Source organism: Gallinula chloropus (genome assembly GCF_964237585.1).
Source record: "Gallinula chloropus genome assembly, chromosome: 18".
NCBI lineage: Eukaryota > Metazoa > Chordata > Aves > Gruiformes > Rallidae > Gallinula > Gallinula chloropus.
The window spans coordinates 6,209,079-6,235,868 of NC_140103.1; positions in this window are offsets into that span (position 1 = coordinate 6,209,079).

Sequence of the window (26,790 nt, forward strand, 5' to 3'; positions counted from 1 at the left end):
TATTTGCCTGTAGTGCAATATTCTATAAATGGATGCCATATGGTCATATACTTAATGGTATGTATTACTTTTCAAGTGGATGAGCCATTCAAAGACAAGTACGTCCCAGAGGATTGCTTTCTATAGCCTATGACTTAAATATTTGGTGCACGAGGTTTGCTGGTCCAAATTTAGTGACTGGAGTCAGCTGATTACTTCAGAGAAACATCTGATGGTACTTTCTATAATACATGTGTTTCTCTGTGTTGTCAGTATTTTACAGGGCTTCATTCAAAAGCACTGTACTAGAGATTTGTGAGCGTTCTGCTCCCAGCTCCATCAGCCAAGAGGAGTCCCAGCTCTGTAGCTGAGTAACTGGAGAGATGTGATTTTGTCATGTCATGACATTGCTGGCTGTCATGGTTTAGCCCCAGCCAGTGACTAAGCACCTTGTGGCTGCTCACACACTCCTGTCTCCCCAGTGAGATGCTGGGGAAGACTCAGAAGTAAAAGGTAAAGCTCATAGGTTGGGATATAGACAGCTTAATAATATAGAATCATAGAATCACCTGGGTTGGAAGAGACCCTTTAGATCATTGAGTCCAACCACAGCCCAACCCTGACTACTCCACCTTTAGATCATGTCCTTAAGGACTTCATCTACACGCCTTTTAAATACCTCCAGGGATAGTGACTCCACCACCTCCCTGGGCAGCCTGTTCCAGTACGTGACAACCCTTTCAGTAAAGAAATTCTTCCTGATAGCTAATTATCTTCCTGATATTCTTTCTGATATCTATCTAACAGGACAGCAAAGGGAGAGGAAAGAAAAGACAACACTACAAATAACAGAATATACAGAGCAGGTGATACACAACACAATTTGTGCCCAATCCATCCTCCTCCCAGCCAGGTCCCTCTTATATACAGAGCATGGCATCATCATGTATGGAATATCCCTTTGGCTGGCTTGGGTCAGCTGTTCTGGTTGTGTCCTCTCCCAGATCCTTGTGAATATTAACTTTATCCCAGACAAAAACCAGGACACACTGCTCCATCCTTTGAGCTGGATGAACTGATGCTCTCTGGCTGGTTCATGCCTGCCCCGGGGTGAACGGTGTATCTGACAGGCTTCTCTTATGTTCCTGCACTCCACCCAGCTGTGGTCCTTTTCTATCCTTCACCTCAAGACACCTCCATTCCCTGGAGCCCTGCTGCTCATCCCCAGAGGATACCTGCCCAGCTTTTGGGCTGGTGGCAAAGCCCACGGGGAGCAGCAGTGGGCTGTGAACTGCAGCTTAGAGCTGTGACAGCACTTCCACAGACTGTCCCGTTCGACTAAACGCAGCTCACTCAGCACCTGGCCTAAAACCCAGCAGAGCTACTGACTGTCGCTCAGCATCATCACAACACTGAGAGATAAAAATTTCCCTTTCTTCCTTTGCTCTTACTTCTCTGACCTTCATTAGTTCTGCAAGCACCAAATGCAGAGCCCATATGGAGACAGTTATCATAAAAAAATGAATCCTGGCCCCTTAATTAGCTCCTCATTATCTGAGAGCTCCATATTGAAGCATTAAGACGTTGCGAAGCAATTTGTTGAGTTTCCAATTAAAACTTTTTAGAATTGTTGAGCCTTTTAATACTCTGTGTTTACAAATTGCCTTGGACCTACACCAATACACACATTGCCTTCACTGGGGAAATATAGCCGAGGAGCGGATAGTTATTAACATAAAATCCTTGGTTTTAAAAATGTCATAAACCATGTCAGTGAAGCTGCTCTTTTTATACCTGATACAATAGAGATGACTCTCTCTGAATGAGTGCAGAAGAGTAAGAATCATTAAGAGGGCAATTATAGGCTGATTTCCTAATAACTCTACTTTTACAGCACTGTAAAAACAAATGTACGCATCCCTCTCTGTACTAATTCACCCTGGATATGTTCCTACCAGACAATGGTAAATGCTGAGACCCTCTGTTTCTGCAGGGGTGAAAAAGGCTCAGCTCCTCCCAACAGCACACTGCAGGATCAGGCCCATCATGAATAAATAAAAGCCAGATGGGCATGGATTACATTCACTGTACTGTGCAAGCTGTTAGCTGAAGGAGTGCAGCTACTGGGTGCATACACAGAAGGAAAATGGGTCTCTCCTATGAAGCACGGAGTGATACAGGCTTCATCTGGGTTCCTCAGATGAGTCTATCTACTGTGTTGGCCAAAAAAAATGGGGAGGTTGGTGGCAGATTGATAAACCCAGGGCTGAACTCTTCCTAAAACCTGCAGACCCAGTGTGAAACAAGGAGAGCAGCAAGGGTTCTACTAACCTGCAGAAGGATTAAGTGATTTGCTTAAAACCTCTTAAAAATGGTTCCCAAGCCATTTGGAAGGTTTGGCCATCTTCACAGCCGGTGAATGTAAGGGAAGGATGCAGCTTGTCTGCAGCAGGACAGACACCATTGCACAGAGCTTTAACTGACCCCAAACAGCTTCTTCCTTCTGTAAAATAGTCCCCAGGTCTGCCAGGCTGAACAAGTTCACAGCCATTAAGAGTCTGTTGTATAATCATTGTAGGAGGACACGTATCACCAAGGGGAGATGGCTGAGGGAAGTGGCTTGGGTGCACAGCGGAGCTGTAAGGAGGAACCTGTGCAGGCTGTGACAAACAGCATCGTGCCGAAGCGACAGGCACTGGGCTTTTGTTCTCAGCCTGTGCCGTTGTAAAGCCAAGAGCTGATCTGTATTGAACATGTCATTTGTATTCCCAAGCTGTTTTTTAAGCAAATTTGTCAAATAAAATGAGGAAGAGGAAAAAAAGAGAATGAAAAGAGGAATGGAATGGAAAGGAATGGAATGGAATGGAGTCGTTGCATAAGGGATTCACTGCACAGACAGCCATGGCCGCTCTGGGCACCAGCAGCTTCATGGCTTTGCTGTCCTCCAAGAGGAGATAGAAGTGAGTCTCAAAACCAGCTTTAGCCTGGGCAGAGAGCAGCATCCCAGGCCACCAGCTGGCACCCGGACAGGGACTCAGGGCCTTCTCCAGCCCCTGCACTACTGCAATGGTCTGTAGGCTCCTACTTCCCCCCTAGATCTCAGTGTCCTCCAAGCATTGGGGCTGCTTTGCCATGAATCATCTCCCCCATGACACACAAGGGCTGAGCTCTTTCTCTACCTCCCTCTGGCTTTTTGATCTGGCTTTTAAAGACCTCATCACATCCAGGATCATTTTTTCATGCCCTTCTCTGCATACTTACCCATTTTTGCACTTTCTGAGCACCCAGCTACTGAAGAAAAAAGGTGTCTACAGGCAGATCAGCACCTGCAGCCGCAACGTGGGTCCTTCCTCAAACATGCAGAGCAAGCCCCCAGCGAGGCAGGCAAGGGACCTTGGGGAGAGGAAGCATAAATCTGCCATCTGTGGCAATTTAGCATTTACCAGTCATACTGCACCAGGGCACTGTCACTTTGAATGAACGTTACAGCGCTTCCTCTCTGTGGCCTGCACAGTCTCCTTTTCCCATCAAATTGGCCACAGTGTGCCATAATAAAGCAGACATAGTGTGGCCACGGAGGGTCACTCAGAAGGGCTGACATTAACTCAGGGAGGCCCACTTTTGAAGGAGGCATTCAATTAAAGTTTTATTGCCATTCTGCAATGTGAGGCTGCAAGGGTGAGGCTCTATAGCTGCGCTGGGATTTTAAATTAGCAGCTGAGCACGAATTTGCCAGCGATCCTGGCCGTGAGCACCAGGCAGTCTGCTGTGCTCAGCGGTGGGACTGAGGTCCAGGGAAAACACACCGGTGACACCGTGCACTTGGCTTTGCTTTCTGTGACTATTAGGATGAGCAAGCACAAGCGTGGGATCACCAGGGAGAAGGCATGGAGGAAGGATGAAAGGACAGATCTGGCTTTCTGGAGCATCGTGGTGAGAGGGACCATTCGGGGCACACGGAGGGGAGGCTCTGAGAAATGAGACTTCTATGAGTCCTGCAACCCAGGAGGGTTTTACATGAAGAAAAAGCATTTAGGTTAGGCCCAGCATCTTTGAGCACAAATATTTGTCCTCTCAAGCAAGATTTCCTCCTGCAAACACTGCTGGAGAGCTTGCAGCCTTCAGCTGCTATTGTACAGGCTGCAGGGCACATTGAAGAGCTTGGGGCAGGGGCCAAGAAATGTTTCTGAACTTCCACATTTCCTCTTTCTTATCATTTCCCCTGAAACAGCAGGAAGAATCAGCCCGAATCATCGATGCAGCTGTCACCAGAGGTACACAGGACTTGCTGCACACAGAGCAAAACAGGGCTGCAATCCTCTGCCATGGCAGCACTGATGACTGGGATGATGCAGGCCAGGTCTGCGCACCTGTCTCCTTGCTGAGCACAGGGCTGGGCACTGGCATTCCACAGTTTTAGGATCAAAACCCCACTCATCCCTGGGAAGGCCCCAAAAAGGGCGCATCACAGGGTGTTCTGCAGGAGAAGATCCTGAATTTCTGCCAAGCATCCCACAGTACTTACTACCTTCCTGACAGACGCACCACTCGAGTGCAGGTGTTTGGAGCGCAGCCGCCGCTGCAGTAAAGACAGAGGAGGGTAAGCTGTTGTAAATGAACAGGGCTCCGTGCCCAGGTTTTAGCCATAACACTTCCTTTCAAAAACTCAATAAACCTGTGTTTTGCACAGGAAAAACTGTCAGACTTTTAATTACCAGCCATCGTTACTGTGTTATCATAATGCAAGTGAATCGAAGCCGCGCTGCCACCGCCAGATGTTCCCGCGCCCGCTCATTACAGCAGCGATGAGTATGGTGCTACCTGTCCCCGGCTGGGAGCCAGGGTGAGGAACCCCAACCCCAGCATGCTCCAAGCTGGGATAAAGAGCTGTAAAACATTCCAGCCTTCAGCAGAAAGAAGAGGAAACCAGATGGGATAAAACCTGTGGAAGGGCAATCAGCCCTCGTGCACAAGGGAGCACAATGGTTGTCAGAGAAGGGTCAGGAAGAAATTTGTCCCAGGGGTGATGGTGTCTAATGGACTGTGCTTGGAGCTGCAGTGCTCTCTGCTGAAAGCGGGCAGCAGGAGCTGCTGCTGGAAACTGGCTCCCAGACCTGATAGTCCACAGCTTTGCTCTAATACATTTTACATTTTAAATATTAAATGCAGTATTAATATTGTAATTCCCATCTGTTAAATCAATATCATAATTACTCTGTTACGTCAGACACTCACCCTGACTCTTGCAGGAGTCCTCAAGCACAGCAGAAACTGCCAGGCTGCTACAGCAGCCCAGACCCTCCCAGTTTGGGTTGGGTTTGGTGTCAGCCCAGTTGCACCTGAACATCCACAAGGGCAGAAAGCTGCTAATTAATCCCCTGGGAGCACTAATTAAGGAAATGGAGGGGTGGGTCCCTATGGGACTCTCCAGCCAGGCCATGGTTCCTAGGGAGCACACCCTGGGGTGTCCTTCAGTGAGGAATGAGACTGGCATGTAAGCAGAAGGGAGAAAAAGTATGGAACAAGGAACTTGGATCACTTTATCCCATAGCAACAAGCCCGTTCAACAGGAGGAGCGTGTTCACAGCAGAGCCCTAAAAAAGGAGCTGTTAAAATAAACATTGGCAGATCTCACACCTCCCTCATCCCTGAAGGATGCTCTCTGGAAGCACATGTGGACAAGCTAGAGAAGGGAAGAGAAGGAAAATAGCGATGAAGAAGATTAGAGGTACTCTAATTAAGTGCTGAAATTAATCCTCTGTTGTCTTTCACTATCTAATATGTTTAATCATTACAGCTTCTCTGTTGTTCACTGATGGATCCAGCAGTCTCTTTCCAAGCATCTGGTCATATTATTCCCTTGCTTAAGGATAGCATAAAAAATCCTCAAGCGTTTTCTGTGGAGCTTTTGCCCTACATAACGAGTGCCATCATGTATGCAGGTAAGGAAGAGGCCCTGTAACCAGGGGCTTGCAGCCTACAGACATGCTCAGCCTGTGCACAGGGTGGAAGGCTGGGTGTGATTCCATCTCACACCCCTCCCTGCCACCCCCTCCCCAGCATCCCCATCCCAAAGAGGAGATGCTGCTGTTGGAAAGGAAAATCCTGTGGAGCTGGCCCAGAGGTGTCACAGCACTGTACCATGAGCAGGCTTATAAATTCATCTCCAGAGGCGGTAAATGACCTCTCTGTGAGCACCTTCTGGCTCTGAAGAGGATGGGGGTGTTCGGGGAGGGGGGGGGGGGGGTGTCCTGCTTTCTCTGTGTTGTTTTGCTATGTGGAGGGATAAAAAATCCCATTTTTCTTCTGCAAACTGGAATAAGATTCCTGGAGCTTTTACAAGCCTGTGCTGCTCTTGCCTAAGACCCCCCAGCACAGATGCTATGAGCAGCAGAGGTTGAGGTCTCTTCTTCAGGTAAGCCATCTCCCTTCACCTGGGGCATGTAGCCCCTCGCTGGCAGAGCTAAGAGGGTGCACATGCCACTGAGGAACCCCTACATTTCCTACATGAGTGCACATAACTTCACACACCACCATCGTGCTGCCTCCAGTGACACCACAGACCCAAGCAGAGTCATGCATGTGCATGTTGGTCTTTGAGGAAAGGCCAGGATGATGTTATTTTGGAGTTGGCATCACACTTGCATTTGCTCCCCTTCCTCTTTCCTCTCTTTTTGTTTTGTCTTTATACCAGATCAGACCGAAACACCAACGTGTCACTGCAGAGTGACTGAAAATGTGACATGATTAGAGATTGGGGCAATAATGAGACAGTTTGTCTTCCCTATACATACAGCACTGGGTGAGCCACTGGGAAATAAAAAAAGCTTAAATAAATCATATTGCCTCTGCTGCGGAAGTAATAACGCCAGCAACCCCAGGCACAGGGAGAAGCTTGCTCTGACACCAGTGAGCGAGGTGAGTCCCTGCCAAATCCCCCTGACTGCCTCCAAGCACGGCTGGAGCTGCTCCCCCAGGCAGCTGTGCTCAGAATGGGGGGGCAGGGGGCAGCCAGAGACATTCAGAGGCTGGGGAAAGCCTATTCCTACTGAATTCACTTCTGTGCTGGAGGGTGGAGTATTCCCTTGCTATTTCAGGAGCTTTTTGCTCCATGCAGTGGTTCAGCTGTTTGTACTGGGGATGCTCGCTTGAGGAAGGCTGGTTTGCAAGGGAAATTCGGGCAGTGGTGGGATGCGAGGTTAGCTGGGCTTCTGTTCTTTGCATTTCCTTGCTAAATCACAGTTTCTCACTGAAAATACAAATGAAAAGAAGCTTTGTCCAAGCGCTAAAACCAACTGCATTTGGAGGAGCAAAGTCGGTCAGCAAGCTGGGCTCAAGGAGGAGACCGGAGCAGACTACAACTCCCATGAAGCGCTGAGAGATGCAGGCACCTAGCAGCTGGGCTAGGGAGAGCAGGGTGGTTTGTCACCTCCATCCCTGGGCAGGACACTGTGTCCCACCAGACACTGCTGGGAGGTGGCAGAGCCCTCCCTGCCCCCCTGACGGACCTGTCTCTGTAGGACAGACCTCCAGTCAAATGCTGCAGGTCGGACGCTCCATCTTCTCTTGCATAATCACTGGGCTGAAGAAAAGCAGCTCATAAGGACTTCCCACTCACATGTCCAACCCCTGCAAATGGCTTCTGGCCCTGGTGGAACAGAATATTGTGAGAGAGACATAAATAGGTAGCAACCAAATAATGCTGCAACCCACTCCCATCTGCTAGCAAGAAATCCTGCTCAAGTGAAAGCAAGAGAGAGCTGGGAAGAATCACTGTGTCCTGCACTGTACCCAGGGCACTGGCACCTGGTTCATGCTTTGCACCCATTGAGCTGTTGGAGCAGGAATCGGGTGGGCAGCTCCTCTCCTGAGCCAGGAGGAGTTTGCTGGTTGCAAATGAACATGCTGGAGTGCAGACATCTGGCTGACAGAGTCATGCGTTTTCTTTATAATATGATATTGGCAACGTTCTATGAAAACATTGATGAAAAATGAAGCCAGATAGTAGGGGAAATGTGTAAAACTTTGTAATTCAGACTTGCATCACTTTGAACATGACCGTGTGGGCTTAGCTTATAAAACAACAGCAAGAGAACAGTTTCTTCTGCTGGGAAAAGAAAAATCAGTGCAGAAGACAAGGAGGGAATCTTTGCAACCACTGCACCTACACGTGCTTGGGGCTCTGCCCACACACCAGGACATGACTGCTCCCACTGGGTGATGGGCCAGCCTCGGGGACCAGCTCAGGGGAGGTGGGGCATCCTCACACAGCCTTGAAGAAGCTCAATACCTCTCAGGACCCAATGTCCCCTGGCTTCATCTCACCCAGGCCCTTAGGGTGGCATTGTAGGCTGCACCCTGCCCCACTTGGTTCTCTTGGGTACAGCAAGGCATCAATCATCCCCCCCCACCCCCTAAATCTGGGTTTGTTAATGGAGTATTGGATGAATGATTTCAGCTCTGCAAAGAACAGGTTCTCTGAGAACATGTTTCTTGTGCCAAAAGGTGAGAGCAACCCACTGGAGACCTTAGGAAGTGTGGCTGCATGCTGGATGCAGGGCTCTGGTCTGGGATAACTAGTGAAGGCAGAATAAAAGAAAGGTCAATCCTAGGAAGCCTTTTTATCTGCTTCTTTTGTCTCTTCTGCCTGACATAAGCTCCTAGTAAGGAGCTAGTGAGTCCCTTGGATGAGACAGTTAGGACAGGCAGGACCAGCTCCGCCTGTGCCCCCACCCTCTGCCCCTGAGCAAGCCCATCACCTTGGGGACTGATCAGGGCTTGGGTTTCTGCAGCCTGAAGCTCAATTGATAGCATAGGGATGCCCTTGCTTTTAATTGCTGGTGGTACTGCCATCCTTGGGAAGATGCAGCACTGGAGGCTTTGGGCTGGGGTTCTGGGTGAGGGGCAAGAGCAGCCCCACCTTCCCCTGCCATGGCTTTTCAGAGGGATGGAGCTGCCGGGAGCCAGTCCTGAGCAGAGACCTTGCACACGTACAGAGAGTGCTGATTCATCTTGCTGCCACTTGAGACAAAAGAACATCTAATTAAGTCACCGGCATATAAATAAATGCACAAGGTATAACCTCAGGAGCACAGAACAGCACTGGAAAATCTCAGAGTTGCACAATATACTTTTCCTCCTCTGGCAGGGCTGGGGATCACCTCTGGGACTGCTCCTTTGTTTAGAAAATATCAAAGAATGGGATATTTAATTTTCTTCTGTTGCAGTATTAGTTTTTACATTAAAATTAGGTAATTTTCTCTTTCCCTGCAGTTCAACTGTGTCTCCAGTACACCAAGTCTTTGATAACCCTCCAAATCTAACTCGGAGCAGGGCCCAGTTTCCAGCTCCATCAAAGGGTGCATGGGGTCTGCATCCCTTTTTTGGAAGAGAGTGAAAAACAAGGGCGAGTCCAACAAAACAGTAAACAAGTAATTGCCAGTGCTGTTTAATTGCCAGCACGCGCCGGTACTAACGGCAAAGCTGAGGTGCCTGCAGCTGCAGAGCACGGCACCAGTCTCTACATTTTAATTAAGCCATGTTAAGTGGACTTTGCATTTTGCTCAGAAAGAGGTCAGATCCTGGCTTAGCCCTGCAGTGGGAAGGAGGACTGTGCTAACAAGAGCCCATACTTGGGGTTGGGAATTGTTTGGTTTCTTTTTCTGCAACACCGTAGCTTTGGGATGGGGATGTGGGGTCTCCCCTTCCCTGTTGTCCCCCAGCATCTTCCCAGGCTTTGCAAACAGCTGGTGGTTGCTCAGGGTGGTTTTCCCAGTGTGAGCAGGTGATGGAGGCTTGGCCAAGTCTCCATGGCCATTGGATACACACAAGCATCACCTCTTCCCTTTGGAAGTCCCTCCTTACCATAGAACTATCCGTCATAATTTTTATGTCCCTATTTCTCTTTGAGCTCTAACCATTAGTGTCCCAAGAGAGGCCTTCGTTTGCATAAAAGCCATGGTGCTCCAAAGCCTCCAGCCAATTTGTTTTGATGGCTTAACGAGGTTTATAAATTACCATCTTGGCCAGGAGCTTTGGGTGTTTGTTGGAAAAGAAATCCCTTGGCATCTCCCCTCCCCATCAGGGCTTTCATGGTGCCTCTGTTGTTCTGGGACTAGCCACGAGCCACAGATAAAATAAGGGGTCCTTGCCCATCCCTGCCCCCCATAGGATGATCCAGCTGGTCCCATCCTGCTGCTGGTCCTTGTGCCCTGCCGGGTGCACAGGAGGAGATGGCTGTCCCTCACCAGAGGCTGCAAGCTGATGCAGTCAGCTCCTGGGATGGACTTTCCTGCCAAGAACCATTATTTCCGAGAGAGCAAAGCACTAATCATCTCCAGCAGTTTGAGTGATTAAAAAAGAGACAATCTGGAAGTTCTTGCACTGATAATAACGTGTCCCTCTGACTGCTCCAAATGGGGGGCTGGGAGATTAGAATTAAACCTGTAATGTATGCACGTACCCCACTGCTTTCCATTGCTTGACATTTTTTTGGTGGTGATGCTTCTCCAGCCCATGTCACGGGCCCACGCTGGCTGTGCAGGAGTTTTCACTGTCCCAGTCTCAGAGGCATCTGCCCTAATTGTACCAGCAATATTTTTTTTAATGTGCTTTCCTACGTCTGATAAGGTCAAAACCACCTTGAGGACAGCTGCTCTGCTGTCTGTTTTGGCTTTTCCTCTTCTGGATCCAGGGAGGACACAGCTGCTCTGACCTTTTACGTAAACCTAGTTAAAGGTGACCAAGAAACACACATCTATTTCCTAAAGCTGTTTGAAGGAAGTGTCTGGGATGTGTTGTATTCGCAATGCCAACTCTCCCAAAGATCGCTCAGAGGGTGGCAGGACTCTTGATGGTTTTAAACAGAGATTTAAGTAGAGAAAGGCTACCTCCAGGAAGAATATCCCTGTCTAAAGCTGGAATTGGAATTTTATGACCAAAAAATGAAGGAAAAGCTGTGGTCTTCAGCAAGGCTGTGTAGTCTTCTACTTCTTTGGGGTATTTTCTTCCAAAATTTGGGGACAGCACTGCTTGAGAGATGAAAAATCAAGCCAGATTTTTCTGATGAGTCCTTGGAAGGTCTGAGTTCAGAATCACCACGTTGGTGTGACAAAGTGGACACTCCCACGGGCTGGGATGTGAGACTTAGAAGCTACAGTGTGAGGTCCATGCTCAGTGCTGAGCCTGGATGCTGGTGTGAACATGTGATGGGCTCAAGCACCGGTCTATGATGGAGGAACCAGATTTGGGGACTGATGACTGTGGAAAGCTACACTGACCCATTTTCTTCCGGATGATGGATACAGGGACTGGTAAAAGCTCCATAGCAACTGGATGTGCACAGTTTAATTATGAAATCCTCATGGTGCTCCCTTGCAAAGATAAATGGATCTGGGATATTTTCACCTCTTGCAGCCATTAAAACCCCTCTGTACTTAGAAGGACCTGTTCCACTTTGTGGTGTGTCAGGCAGCAGCACAGCTTGAGGGAAGGCAACACTTTGGACAAGCCTTTCTCAGGCAACACATGGCATGTCCTTCCAGGAAGGTTTGTAAGCCTGAGGAGTCTGGTTGTCATCACATGGTGTCTCAGGTCATCACCTTCTCCCAAGCAAAGCCAGTGGTAGATACTCTCCATCAGTCAGTGGCATTTCACACTCATTTGTCCCAAGAACAAATAATAATAATGGGTATAATGGAGACCCCAGGAACTCCATCCCAGCCATTAATAGCAAATGGGGACCAGTGTGTATCAGCCCCAAAGGATGTGAGAAAGACAAGGCAGGACTGGAAGGACTGTAGTATGGAGACTATTTTTTAACGTTTGGGTCCTTTCCTAGTCGTCTTTTGTTTAAGCTCCTCATAACAGCTCAGGTCAGCTCTTATTACATTCCAGTTGTCCCTCCTGTCCCCGGCACAGAGCATTGAGACACAGACAGTGAGAACTTTTAGATGGCATGATAAATAAAATAGATGCTATTATTAAAGCACCGTCCTGTTTTCTGCTGCCATGGTATCTCTTGTCTTGTCTGGCTTATTGCTGATGTCTCCTGTCAGCCCAGCTTGCCTTTCTAGGGTGTATGATTTATGGGCCAGGGAGACACAGCAGGAACAAGTGAAAATTGCAAATGAAGGTGCTGGAAGGAGCAGGGCAAGAAGAAAAGAAGTTGACTATGGTGAGGATGTGCAAATGGGTCCTTCTCACACTGCCCTCTGATAGAGGACAGACAACCAAGCAGTTTGGCTCCAGAGCTCAGCTTGCAACCTCTGACAGGGGAAAGGTAAAGCCTGGAGCAGAGACAGCAATCCCTGTTGCTTCCCAAGCTGCCTGTGAATACCTCCAGTGTGGGGTGGCATCTGGTCCTGAAGGTCCAGGCGACAGACACCAGTGTCCAGATCCAGCAAAACCATGACACCCAGCAGCCCGATCCTCAGCTGCTGCAAACTAGTCTCGTTCCTTCTGCTTCAAGGAGTTTGTCCTCTTCAGTATCTTGGTTCTCTTCAGCCCAATGTGGCTTGTGCGTAGGCAGGATACACGGCCACGCAGGAGAGAACCCACAGGCTGCTGCGTGCGTGCCTTGGGAAGCTGTCCTTGCTGGTAGCAACAGCAGCTCCACAGGATGCTATTTTCATTCCTGTGTCTGAGGCTCGTGATAATTGAAAGCTGTTCCACTCCATCCTGCAGCCTCCCCAAATTCCAGGCGCCTCTCACACATCCCTCCTCCCGCCAACCCAAAAGCCCATGATTTTTGGTGCCTTTCATTGCACCCTCCATCAGGAGGCTGGTGTCTTTGGGGTGTGGGGGATCCCACCTGCCCACCCCCACGGCAGAGCAAACCCAGACATCTGAGTACAGATGTGCTGGGTATGGAGAGCATGTCCCAAAGGTTCCCTGTAATCCTCCCCAAAATTCAAGGAGAAGATGAGAAGTGGGGATTTGGGTTCCTTTGAAATGAAAATTAAACTCGTGAGTCATTTCATTTCCGTGCAGGGAATGGCACAGGAATTCCAAAGGCTGTTTTGAGGCAGATGCTGCTCCTTTAATCTGGCATTTTGGCCAGTTATACACACATGTAGTAGTCCTGCTTGGATTACACATGCATGGAGGATTACAGTTCAAATCCAGCAGTGCTTTTAATGCCTGGAGCCGGGCAAAGCAGCTGACGTTAATATATTTCAGGAGTGAAAACACAGCCAGAGGGTTAGTCATTATAAAGTATGATGTAGGATTATAATGCAAGTTGGAGAAATCAGACATACTGGTATATTTCCAGCTGTGTGTTTTTCTTGGGCCATGTCACCCACTCGTTGATCAGTTCTGGATTCTAGATAATTATTCCAGGGAAAATTTGATGAGTGGAACCACTCTGGAATACTAATGCAGGCTGCTGCTGTGCTTGCACAGGGGCTCAGCACACCCTGCCAGATCCCACAGGGTATCCAAGTAATGGGATCTACCTGTTTGTGAACCAGTGAAAACTTCAGTGCAGGAGTCACTGCAGGTGTACCAATAAACACCCCTATCCAAAAGCTGTCACAAGAAACAAGGGGATTCACTTGCTTCAGGTTCTGGGTGCTCTGTTTATGCCAGTTTAACATCCAGCTGAAGAGACGAAGGTGCTGCCTATAGGTACATATATAAATGTGTACATAAATTAGATGAGATGATTCAGGGTGCACTAAAACATCCCTCTGGATTGCCATAGTTGCAAAGACAACATTTCCTACTGTTGGCAGCACTCAGGATGTGGGTAGATGTTTACAGGAGATTAAGTTATGGGGGTTTAATGAGTTACCATTTATCAGCAGAACCTTAAACTGTTAGGGTCAAAGTAAACAAAAGAAAACTGTTCCTTCCTTTGCCCAGTCATCTCATGGGGGTCTGGGTGGTCAAGCAATTCCTCAGCTCCTTCTGCTTGCTGCTTTGCAAATCTGACAGAGGAGGGAATTGTTAGTTTGGCTAAACAGAGGGGTGAACCTGCAGGAAAATAAGTGTAGTTGCACTGTTGCCTCAAGAAGTAAAAGCCAGTCAGGAAGCACATCCCCTCGAACTGCTCTGCAGCCATGGAACCATCACTGTGAGCAAGGAGGTACATCCAAACCCACCTCCTGAGCACCAGGAGGGAAGGTGTCCCTGGCTGTGGTCTCATACTATCCTTTCTGGCTGGGGAAGGGTTAAACCTGGGCTGGCAAGGCTTGCTCTTAGCCCCCCCACCCCCGCAGAGAGGGTGCTAATTGAAAGGGGAAACAGGTGAAAAATAAATAGGTGAGAAACAAGGCTAATGAGCTTCCAGCTGCCCAAAGCCTTGAAGTTCCCACAGTGAGAGGATTGCCCTTGGCTAGGGAGCCGGAGCCAGAGTGGACCGAGTGGAAGATGTGGACTGTAACTGTCAGGTGGACTGAGGAATCCTGCATTGAGTGAGTACCAGGCATCCTTGCTCTCTGTATGACCTTGACTGCGTTGCTTTGCTTGCCTTCCTTGGTTTCCTTCCTCTGTGGAGGAGGCTGGGCAGCCCCTTCCCAGCAATGTAAGAGGCCCTTGTCCAAAGGACACAGCCCTGTCAGCACTTGCTCTCCAGAGCCTGGGTTCAGGGTTTGCTCCTGGAGGCTGTTGCAGGGAACAAGCTGGACCTCTTTGAAGTTGCCTCTGACATCCATCCTTCCCCTCTGCTTTCAGTCACTGGTGATGATGTGGCAACAGAGATGCAAATGTCACCTCCTCTGTAGAAAAGTGGGCTGGTTTCTCCCCACTTTGGGTGTCTATTAGTCACTGGTGTGGATAGAGGAAGAACCCACCAGCAGCACCGGGGATGTGAGCAGTGAGGAAGGGTTGTACCTCTGCGTGGTGCCAGGCTTCAAGCCCACAAGTGACAGCCTGTGTTAAACACAGCTCAGCTTCCCTTGACAGTGTTAAATTGGACATGGCTATTTAACCCACTCTTACTTTTCATGTGGCTAAATATTTTAACTTTGCTCAGGACATAGCTGTAGTGGGTTGCTTTTCCTAAGTGTTTTGGGGGAAAGGTTCCTGTATTTCTAGTGATTCTCTAAGATGCTTGAAAGCAGCTTGGAGCTTACTTGTAAATGAGGTTACACATCCTCCCTGGGCCGCTAGTTCCTTCTGATGGGCTGTTGTGGGTGTCACAAGAATTAGTTGTATGCTTGCACATAGTAATACTTGGCAAAGGTTCAGCAGTCTCCATGGCTGGGGCCAGGCATCCTGCTGGTAAAGATCAACTGTGCTCAACTGAGCCGGCTGAGAGCACAGTGCTTTGATTTCATCTCTACTTGCAAGTAAAAAGAGCTCAGAATGGCTTTAGCGTTGGAGAGTGAAGTGAGTTCAGTTGAGGACTCTGTCTTGAGTCATCTTGGCTGAAAATCACTCTGGGTAAACTTTCCATTTCAGTAGATTTAAGAAAGAAGAAATTAAACTGCTTGGGGATTTTAGGTAGCGGCAGCAGTTAATAAAATATGGAAGGGGCATGCCATCTGTAACCCCTGGGTGGATGGGGAACACAAATACCAACTGGGCAGCTTACTTGGGTGCCAGGAGCAGCAGAGGTTCCTGCCCTGTCAGGATGGGACACCCATGTTACAACACAAGAGCTGTTCCCAGGAAAAGTAGGCATGCAATGGCCAGGATGCCAGTGAATAACAGGGCAGTCTGTGAGGGATTTGCATTCCTTTTCTCTGGTGTTTGTGACTGCCACACTCGGTAGCATGCAGATGAGAAACAGCCCTGGGAACACCCCATGAGGGCTGCCTACCTGCACAGGCTGCACTGGAACAGGACTCAAGATTGTCGTTATGCATGCTCTGTTAAAGTGAGGAACTGGATGGAACTGTGTCGTGATTTTACTGAAACCAGGACAAACTGTTTCCTTAGAGATTGGTTGTTGGGGTGGGACAAAAGAAGAAACCTTAATGAGACTTTATATTTGAGGATGCTGTGACAGATGCCTTCCTGCTCAGGAAGACCTTTCCATCAGCCAGTCAGAGCACAGGGCACAGGACACTGAGAATGAGATGGGTCCATCTAGTGGAATAATTAGACCCAAGCAATCTGAGAAACCGTACCCAAATTAAGTCATTAATTGCAGTCTCAGCCTTGGCAGTGTGGTGATGATGTGCTTCTTCCTGCTCTTGCCAAAGAGACAAACCTACAAGCTGAGGCTAGTGATAGCTAAATGCCAGGCGTTCTCCTTTCGGTGTACGAGGTGGAGAATCCCTGGGAGAACTGGGCTCCTTGACCCTACTTGGCTCCAGCTCTAGGCAGATTTGGAAGAGCAGTCCTACACAAAGATGGATCTCTGGGTTTGAGTGTTTGCTTGGTGTGGGCTGTGGCTCCAGCCGAGGGAGCCGTTCGGATCCTCCTCGGGAAAGCCGCTGTAAATAGGCTGCTTTGATGTATAAAGATGCAAAACGGATAACAAAGGGAGGAAAACTACAAACACGCGGCCGAAAGCGCTTCCAGCTCGGAGTTCCCGAGCACAGAGCTGAGCAGCAGCAAGCAGTGAGCTCCTGTGAAGCTCTATGCTGTGGGAGGGGGTTCTGGGGGAGACCCTGCGGTGCTGAGCAGCTCTGCTGGGATGTGCTGAATGTGGGACCTGGGGGGGATCAGCAGCACCGTGGGAATTGGATAAGGAAACTTGCTTCTGGGTGGAAGTCATCTCTGCATGAGCTATAAGGCAAGGCTTTAGCAAAGTAACTGTTTCCAAGTGTGACTTTAAAAAAATAATATTTTTAGATAGATATATATATAAGATGGCTTCTTTTATGTAGAAAGCAGAGAGTTTCTCCTGAACTCCTACTATCTGTTATGCACAACACAGGTTTTGCTGTGGCAATGGAATCAAATCCAGGAGCCAGGAGGGCTTGGGAGAGCCTAGGTGCTCCAGGAGAGAGGACTACTGCGCTCCCAGCCTGTGCTGGTCCTTGTGGTGTTCCTGGTGAGAGTCTTGGAAGCATCTCTTTGCACTCAGGTGCAGTGAAATGCTAAGATACAGCATGTTTCTGCAGGAAGGAACTCAGTAGACATTATAATCCAAAACTGAGAGTTATATTTTAGTCTTTGGTTTAGTCACCATATTTCCAGTTTGGCAACTAAGAGCTTTGCCTCCTGTTTTGCTGGAACTTGAGAACAGTTCTGGTCTTTCTAAATCTAAAATTAATCTAGGTCTAGAAGTGAGTTCAGCCCAAACTGATTAGTCTGGTGTAACCTTCCTTGCATCCTCACTGAGAAAATCGGTTCAGATGCCACAACGTGTGCAGGCAACCTCCCAGGGTTTGGGGGACTCAAAGGTGAGACAGCATCCTTTAGTGATGTACTGAGCTGGTGTTGGCAGCTGCCACACCTGGCACCTTCCATCCCCCAAACTTCTGGGATCAGTGAGGGGCTACAAACTGATAAACCAAGGCCCAATCCTGAGTACCATTCTCTCCTTTCCCTGGAGAGCCCCAGGGAGCATCCTAGCTCCTCTCCACAGAGCTGAGGCAGATCTCTGCTGAGCCTTCCCTGCCTTTTCTCTGCTTCCCTTGCAAGCGTGTGCCTGAAATGCATCAACTCTGATACAAAATGAGCTTTTCCATTCTTCTCCCCCCAACCTCTTGTTTTCCTGCTGCATCTTCTCTGCTTGCCTCCAAAAACAAGTCTGGCAGGCTGCAGCATCCAGGTGTTCTTGTTTCACCTCTGAAATGATGCATTTTCTTTCCCATAGCAGTGGCCATGTGTTTCCCAAATAGCTTTTAGACTTCCTTTAACCTTTTCAAACTCCTCGCTACCGGGCTCTGCTCTATTATTTCCATATAGGGTTGGCATTTTAACAGGAAAATAGCCTTTCCATAAAAATCACCATTTTCAGCAGCAAAAAATGGATTTATCGAATAAAAGAATGGATTTTTCCACTGGAGGGAATGGGAACTGCAGGTCCCTGGTGCCTACTGGGATGGCTGCTGTCTGCTTTGCTTTCTGCCTGCAGAAGAACCAGCCAGGTGGGCAACCCTCAGCTGAAAACTGGCTCCCTCAAAAGACATTCCATTTTTTTTTTCCTGGAATGATTTTCTGTAAAATATTCCACCTTTTCATTTTCTTTTCCGATTCAGAGCAAACAAATACAAATAAATCAACTCCAATTATTTCCCCCTCTGTATTTCCCTTAGGGCTGCACTGCGATTATGTGCAGATAAATAAATTAGGTTAAACAATGGTAAATTGTCCTGAGCTGCCTTTTATTATCAGAAAGTTGCATTGGCAACTAGATAATTCGCTGACGTTATTTTACGTGATCTTAGTTCCTGCATCTATTCAGGAGATTATTCCAAATGTTAGACTGGTGCATTTAAATTAAGCATGAAAGTGTTTTAGGGCTTTTTGCAATGATTGCTTATTTATTTTATTATCAATTATACATTTAAAGCAAAGCTAGGACTCCCTGCTTTCAAGGACAGTAAAATGCGGAGGAGAAGAAGCCGTTGGCACATAAAACCAGCTCTTTAAAGCAGAGTTGAGCCTGTGGAAAGGCTGAAGAGAAACTGGGCTGAGACTTCTGGGTTCCTGCTCCTGGTTCTTTCTGGTTTGAAGCAAATTGTTGTATTCTCTGGGCTTCACAGCCATTTGTAATGAGAGGAGGAGGATTTCTCATAGTGTAATGTTGTTGCTGTGCTGCATGGGGAAGTACTTAAAGGTTTTGGGCAGGACTGGTAGAAAATCTGGCTCTGTGGTTATTCTTAATAACAAAATTTTGGTTTCTGTAGAGAACAACTTTTCCAGCCACTGCCCTCTCATTCTCTGATGCTTTTATGCTTTTAAAATAATTACATTTATGTTGGGGAGTTGTTTTCAAGTAATTAACAGGCTTCATTTTCCATGCAGGCTTCTCAGGGGAGGGAAGGAGTAGAGACAAACCACAATTTCTGCTTCAGCTTTACCTGGTTTAGAATTGTAAAATATTTCCTTCCCCACAACAAGCCAGCATCCTCACAGATCACCTGTCCTGAGAACCAAATGGTGGAGGTGGAACAGCGCTGGGGTGAGGGAAGTTGGTACAGGGATTCAGGTGGCCATGGGGAATGGTTCGTAGCATGTCTTTACCACCACCACCACCATCCCTTCTACTTCAATCTACAAATGCTTTATTTTCTTTATGAGCTCATTTTTCTTTGCATCACAAATGAGCAGCTGGAAAACATCCCTGAAGATGCTCACTGGGGAAGTGGTGGCTGTGAGAGGCAGCTTGGGGGGAAGCAGGTCTGCTGGGTGGCCAGGGTCTGGCTCACGTGGAGGACAGGCAACCAACCTAAAAGACTCTTTACCTTATACTCCATCTCCCTGACTGCCCAACTGCCCGGGTCTCTGCCCACCTATAACCGTTCTACCTAATTGAGAAATTGATTAATTGACAAGGGAGATAGCAGCCTCTCTTCCTCTATGTCTTAATTAGATCTGCACTGTTAGTCTGGTTCCTGGCATAGCTTCCAGCACAGTGAATCTTGGAGCTGAGTTACAGTGGTGATGATTTCGAAGGAAAAGATGTTGTAGCTTCCTCAATAAGATGGAATTAATGTAATGAAAGAAAAATCAATGCACAAAATTAACTCAGATATGGATGGTGCTGATGTCCATCAAGGATTTCACACCTTGTGAGCAGTACATGGTTTCCCAGACACCCAAAATTATCCTCAAGTTTCCAAGCAGGACATAAGACTGGTTATTTTGACAACCATTTAATTTGGGCAGGACAATATTACCACAAACCTTATTTCTCCAGAAGATGTTGGCCCTCTAGGTCTTCCCTTCCTGCATGCTAGCTGGGTTACTACGTGTTTGCAGCTCCAGCAGGATGTGTAATGCAACACCTAATATATTATGACAAATAAAGGGCTTTGCAGTGTGGTGGTTAATGTTCTTTTTCTTTTGTGTGTGTAGTTGATAGATCCTCTGTCGGTTTGTTTTTCAATTACTAGGTACAGTTTTAGTGACGAGGATGCTGTTTCTAGTGTTTTGTAGTAGAATCCTTATTATAATAATTATTTAAAATTAGAGGGTGAATGGAAATGCTCCTGACAGTGAGGGATTATTAGTGTTGATTAAAGCCAATGGCAGTACAGGCAGGTATTAATAGACTGTTCCCTGCACATTTTTCTCGCAGCCTCTCTCTCCTGGCTTGCAGACTCGGCTCTCTCAGATTTGCCACTTCCCAGGACATTAAATACTGATGTCAGGGCTCTTGCACTCCGGCTGTGGGGTTATTTTGGTTATCAATCTTGCTAAACTGGCCAATATTTTCCTGCAAGCTACTGGGCTATCCTTGTCCTCTGGTACAGTCCTGCCAGCTGCCAAAGCTGATGCTCTGGGATGGTTTCACTGGGCTGGCTGTAGCAGCAATCACTGTCCTGGGCTTGTTGAGCCTGTGGGCCAGTGCTGATTGGGACTGGAGCAGTGCAGTGCTTCAGTTCAGGCTTTTTGCAAGACTTTGAGATCCCATAGACCCATCACACATGCTTGTCCCATGCCACCACTGCCTCCTGCTGTTGCTTAATTTGAAAATGGAATTGCTGAATTAGTAGGTCTGAATGTCTGTAAGTGGAACTTGCTGATGTGGTTGCCTTTTAAAGCCAGTTCCTGGGTTTGCTTTATCTAACTTGAACTACAGACACATCTTTAGTGTTGTGTGTTGTACATTGACCTGATCTCATGGTGCCTTTTCCTTGTGCAACCTGTGCTGTTTTCTCAGAGCAGGAAAGCCTCCTTAATCATGAAAAGAAAGGCCCTAGCCCTGCCAGAATGCAGCAGAGCCGCAGGCTTCTGGAAGCAGGGAGAAACATATAATATGGTCACTGCCATAACTGGCTCCTAAATAAAGACCAGGGGACCACATCATCTCAGTGCAATGTAGCATCTCAGAGCTGAATGAAGTAAATTGATAACAAGACATTCTGATGGCAGTGATGCTTAAGATAAACCCTGAGATCTCTCAAGTGGCTCTTGCTGCTCCTCAAGAACTCCAGGATTTGCCTTAGAGAGAAACTCTGCGTGGATATACACGGCATCCTGTAAAAGTCAGGGGATGGGTTAGGAATCACAGCTATTAAAGCCAGTGATAGTGACTGCACTCGAGTAGCACAATCACACAAGGCTGTAACGTTTGAACAGTCGGGCTCTCTATCACTTTAACAAGTCTATAAGCCAGACATCTTACTTGTATTTGGACAGGGATTTGTTCTAAGCACAGATGTTGCCCAGTGAGAACAAGCTCCAAAGTGTGGTTAACAAATAACAGAAAATCCTCTTAATTTCCTTTTTTCTTTTTATTTTTCATTCCCAGCCTGTGGCCTTGAAGGTCAGCACAAGGAATGGCAACGTGCCCTTCCCAACCCAAGGAGCATTGCCTTTAAATCAGCTTCCAGTGCTGTTTCAGTCTCTGGGAGCTGAGACATGGTCCAGGATGTATGGGTGTGCAGGTGCAGGAAATGTGCTCCTCTTTCTGCAGACTCCTGAAAAAGGGCTTTTCTCTCTGTGTTCCTTACAAGCTATTTACAAACCCAACTGCTATCCCTCTCCCTGCTGTCTGGGTAATTCAGGGCTTTGGCTGGCTGGGCTCCAGGTTCCTGCTACTCCCTAAGATCCTGAGTTTCAGGTGTTTGGTGGCTTTCATGTACATTGGCATGGGAATGCTGTGAGCTGCCCCTGCTGGAGATCACAAAATAAGGGTGAGGCTTTAGTCATTGGAAAGAATTTGCTAAGCCTAGATTAATGCTGCTTGTGTGGGAAAGCTTCAGTGCAGCAAAACCCCCTTTATCTATCACAGCATTATGAAAACTCAAACTCAGCAATGGTAAGAAGTTACTGCAAGTAAATTGAAGAGTCGATCCCCCAGAAAAGACATTAAGTCTTACAGCCCACAGCAGTCCTATCAAGACCATGTTTTGCTGTCCCCACCACGCAGGAAGTGCAAAAGGGGGAGCTGGAGGGGAGAGACAGCTCCTCTCCTTCAGGAGGAGATGGGACAGGTGCTTTCTGGTGCCTTGTCTTGGGTGGCTCAAGGAGCAGGAAAATGGCCTCTCAGCTTCCAAAATCCTGGTGTTGCTGCCATGGGAAACACGAGTCTCTGAGACTGAGGAAAGCTGATATGATGCTTCTGGAATGAGGGTGACACTTCCCAAAGGTAGGATGCCTCCTCTTCCTGGTGTCAGACTGATTTATGCTCCTTGGAGACAAACCAGGTCTGAGTGCTCTTTCCATGAAATGCACAAGAGCTTGCCCATCCCAAGCTGCCTGCCAATGCCTTCACCTGGCAGTGGGTCTGTCCTCCTGCTGTGCCCTCGGGGCTTTCATACATCATCTTGGCTTGCCTAGTAGCTTAAAAAAAAAATAAACTGACACCAAAAAAACCTTCCTCAAATTCTTCCTGAAATCCAAATTAATGATGTCATCTGTGATAGTCTAGAGCCTTACCTCCACCAGCTGTGGAAAAGAAGTTTAAAAAAGCTTAAAAATAAACACTGCCCATGGAGGTTGGGATGTGTGTCTTCACCTCTCTGCTGCCATGAATATTTCTGATAATCCTCAAACCCTTCCCTAGCAGTTTTGCACTTAGAATTGCCTGTGGTGGTTTGGGGGGGTGGAGGGGAGTGTGGGGGTGTGTCTTGGCTGCTCTAAACCAAATAATTGTCAGAGGGGTGATGTTTGTTGTGGGTGAAGCTCAGGTGCCCAAGTCAGGCACTGTGATTCTTGTTGGGGAACTGTGGGCTGAGCAGCCTTTGGGGATGCAACCTCCCTTCTTGACTACATGCTGTGACCCTGTGGACAGAGATTATAGCAATGCTTTTCACCCTAAAACTCCCCAAACTGGACTGAATTCTGCAGTTCTGTTCTGGCTGGAGCATTTGCCATCCTAGGAGTCTGGTTTCTCCATGAGCTAGGATTATAAATAAATTATTAAGCAGACAACAAACTTCCCCTCCCTCTCAGTTCCACCTACCAGTGTACCTAGTGAGAAAGGGATTTGACACATATGTCCTGCCACAGTTGATCCACACCACCCTGTGCCTTCCTGCTGACCTGCAAACATACCCACAAGAAACCCTCCAGGGCAGCAAGAGCCTCCAGGCTGCAGAAGGCTTCAACAGAAATGTGTCTCTCTCCTTCCTCTCAGTACTTGCTATATGAAAGGAAGAACAGCTTTGCCTTCCCCCAGCCTGGGATTTTAATAAAAACCTGGATTCTGGCCAAAAAGCTGCCTCCATATCTTGCTGAAGAAGATTACTTGTAGCTCATCCTTCTGTGCAGAAATGGTCCAGCACCAGCCTCAGGAAAAGGCTTTTCTGGGGCCAGAGGTGATATGGGGGCAGGAGGAAGCAAAGGGCTGGCTTGGACAGCAAGGCATAACAGTGGGTCAGGTCACTGCTGGAGCACCAAGTAAGGATGTTGGTGTCTCCCTGCTTGGCACTGAGTCTTTGAGTTAGTGGTTTACACAGCTTTGCAGTTTTACTCGGATTGTCCCTGCAGCATCCATCTTCTCTCCTCCTGGAGTAAAACATATTGTGCAGCTCAAGTTGTCAGTGCTAATGTTTCCCATCTGCAAGAACAAAAGTAGCAGGAGTCAGCTCCTTCACCCTTCGAGACTCACCAGTTATTTGCCACTAGGAATGGCAGGGACATTACAAGCCATCAGCAGAAGGATTTTTGCCTTTTAAGGGGAAAAACATGTAGGAGATTTTCAGCTCTTGAATATTTTTAGCAGCTGAAATGAAGCTTTAGATGGGTGCTCTGAGATGCTCCAAGAGCATAGCCCTTCTTTTGGGGTGTGGCAAATTAATGGGGGTGGAGAGCTGCAGCCAAGGGCACCATAGAGCTGCTGTCCATGTCCTGTTCCTGACATCCCACTCCCCATCGATCCATGTGCAGCATCTCTTGCATGGGGGCTTTACTAGGAGCAAGAAAGGCCAGACTTTCAGTGGGTGGTGGAATGCATTTACCAGTCTAACAGGTGAAGACTGCAGGGGTTGTCTGTGATGAGACCAAGCCCAGTTGATTCCCATCAAGGGTTTCCTACTTAAGAGACTGGCTGGGCAAGCAGCACATGTAGGGTCAGGGATTTGTGATTAAGGACTAGACTTGTCACAGAGCAGTGGAAGTTGGTGGAGGAGAAAAGCTGGAAGCTTTGCCATTCCAAACTGGCTGCCCTGGCTCTGCATAGCCTGACTTCAAGATGTGCCATGGCCCTATCCTCAGATATCTTTCCTCTCCACCCACTTTATCATCACCAGCTGGAGCTGTTGTAGCCAAAAATATTGAGAAGTCCATCTGTTGTGATCACTACAGAGAAACTTTGAGTTTGAGTGTCCCAAGCCACTTGGTGGGTCAGGAAGAACTTCATGTTTCAAGGAGGTTTTTTCTGCATTTTTGGAGGAAATGAAGTAGTGGTTTCTGCCTGGGGACAAAGGGTATAAATAAGAGACTGTAGGGTTGGCCACTCCTTACAGCAATGAGCAAATTCACAACAGAATGAGACTTAAGAGGCAGCAGAGGAGCTTAATGAGAAACATGCTTCAAGAAGAGAGATTGGCTGAGTACCATTCACCTTCAGGTTTGTTTCCTGTGGTGCACACTTTCTTTTGGGATGTGATGGGTGGATCTGTTATGAGACACTGGAGTTAGCAGCCCTTACCTGAAGCCAGAAACATTTAAAAGCTTTCCTTTAAGCTTACTGGCCCTGGAATGTCTGTTTCCCCTTGGATGATAAGAAGAGTGAAACCCCTTATAAATTCTTCTGCAGCCCTCACACCAATCAGCAGGAACCACATGAAGTAAAATCAGTGTGTTTTTCCTGACCTCCCTCCTGGTTGGATGAGACAGTGAGCAATTGCAGATAACTTGTGAAGGAGTGTTGCTGCTGGGTCTGTAGGACTCTCACTCAAACACGGGTGGTTGGAAGGAAGATCAAGAAAAACATACACCTCCTAACAATGAGCTAAGAGCATCTAGGGTGGACAGAAAGCAGTAGGAATGGGGGGAAGAAGGCAGTGAGTTGGGCAAGGGGTCCAGAGATCACCTCAGCAGAAGAAAACAAGAACAGGATTTGTTTGCTGTCTAGAAGAAAAGGCTGAAGGGAAACATAATTTGGCAAGTATGTTCAAGTTTTTCACAGAGAGAAAGAGACTTCAATTTTACTTTATTTTTTTTTTTTACAAGTTCACTGGTCTCACAAAAAGAAGCCATGGGCTTAAAATAGCAGCAGAAGAAATTCTGGAGGAGAGATCAGACAAACATCTGTCAGGGGTGGTTTTGGTCGAGCTGATCTTGCCTGGAGGCAGGGAAACAGACTCAATGATTGTTTTCAAGGTCCTTCTACCCTGTCTCCTGTGACTCAGAATAGCCCTCTGGAGCCATTTGGTTCTCTCTTACCCCACTGTTCTGTCTTTACATGGGTTAAGGTCCTCAATGAGGCTTTTTAGTTAGATGCCTACAGTTAGGCAGTACGAAAGGTCCCTGAAAGGCTTTGCAACTTCATTTTCCCCATCATGAAAGACCATATGCCTTAAAGTAAGGTGAAGTCCTGCCAAAGCAGAGGAGACAGCTTGATTTTTATAAATATCCATGCAGAGAGAGCCATACACGTATTGTATGCATTGCATCTCTCTCTTTCTCCAGGGTTAGCTTTGTGATGAGCAGGCATGGATGAACACACAGGGTGGAGATGGGACCACTTCAAAACTCTGGCCACAGGCCAATTAAAGTGTGGCTGAACTGAAACTTCAGGCAAAGTGGCACCTTGTTCATTTGTTTCACTGTTTCATAAGCAAAATGCCCTGAAAGGTTAATGAAAGTGCTAGGCAAGCTCAGCCAGAATGAGCGTTGTGAGGCCAGATGACAAAAACAGGAGCTGACACTTCCCAACAAGCTCAACAGTGAGAATTTGTTTAAATGTAATTAGTTGGTATAAAAAAGAACAAAAAATCCCTCTGGAGCCAAGGCCCTGTGACTGTTTTCCGTGCCTTTAGATTGAACCAATACATCTTTCTGCACTCAGCTAGGAGGGAAAGGGGAAAAAAAAATCGCTCTCATTTCCTCTGAGAGATGGATGAAGAAGTGTGAGCTGGTAGCTAATGCGAAGGGTCACGCCACAATCAGCCACTGCCTCTCTCTTCTGACCTCAAGCAAGTCCTCCAGCTCTCAGTATCTGAGGTTACCCAAGGGTGCTGTGGTAATATTCACAGGGCGAGTTGTGACACTTCGGTCCCATTTACCAAGGAGCGTTTGGGCCTGAGGACGAAGCACTCTGGGTGCGCACAGATTGCTCTTGTCACCAAGCCCGGCTCTGTGGGGACCTGCAGCTCTGCTGGCAAGCCTTGCTCCAGCCTCGCTCCATGGGGACACTGACGTGCTTGCAGCCACTCTTTCCAAGCAAATCTCAGCCTGACTCTTCCAGCCCAGGCTTCTCTTTGTTCCCTTTTTTTTTTTTTTATCTTCTCCATTGATTTCCCAGCCAACCCACTGAGAGAACAAAATCCTGGTGATGATCTTCAAGCTGTTTGCTCCATTCCCTTTACCTCTTGTTCACTTTATTTTGTTCACCTCTTCTTTTGAGTAGTAAAATGCCCACATCCTCCTCTGGACATTCTGTAGCACCACACAGAATGACTGGCAAAGATTTTGGGGTACACAGCACCCCAGATCGGTGTCAGCTTGGCTCAAAGCCATAAAGCAATGTGGAGCCAGATCTAGTCTCATCCCTAGCCCAGAAGCAACTTCTGTATCTCTTACTCTGTCCCTCTCAAGTGAAGAGATGCACCCTGATGTTTCTTTTTCAAG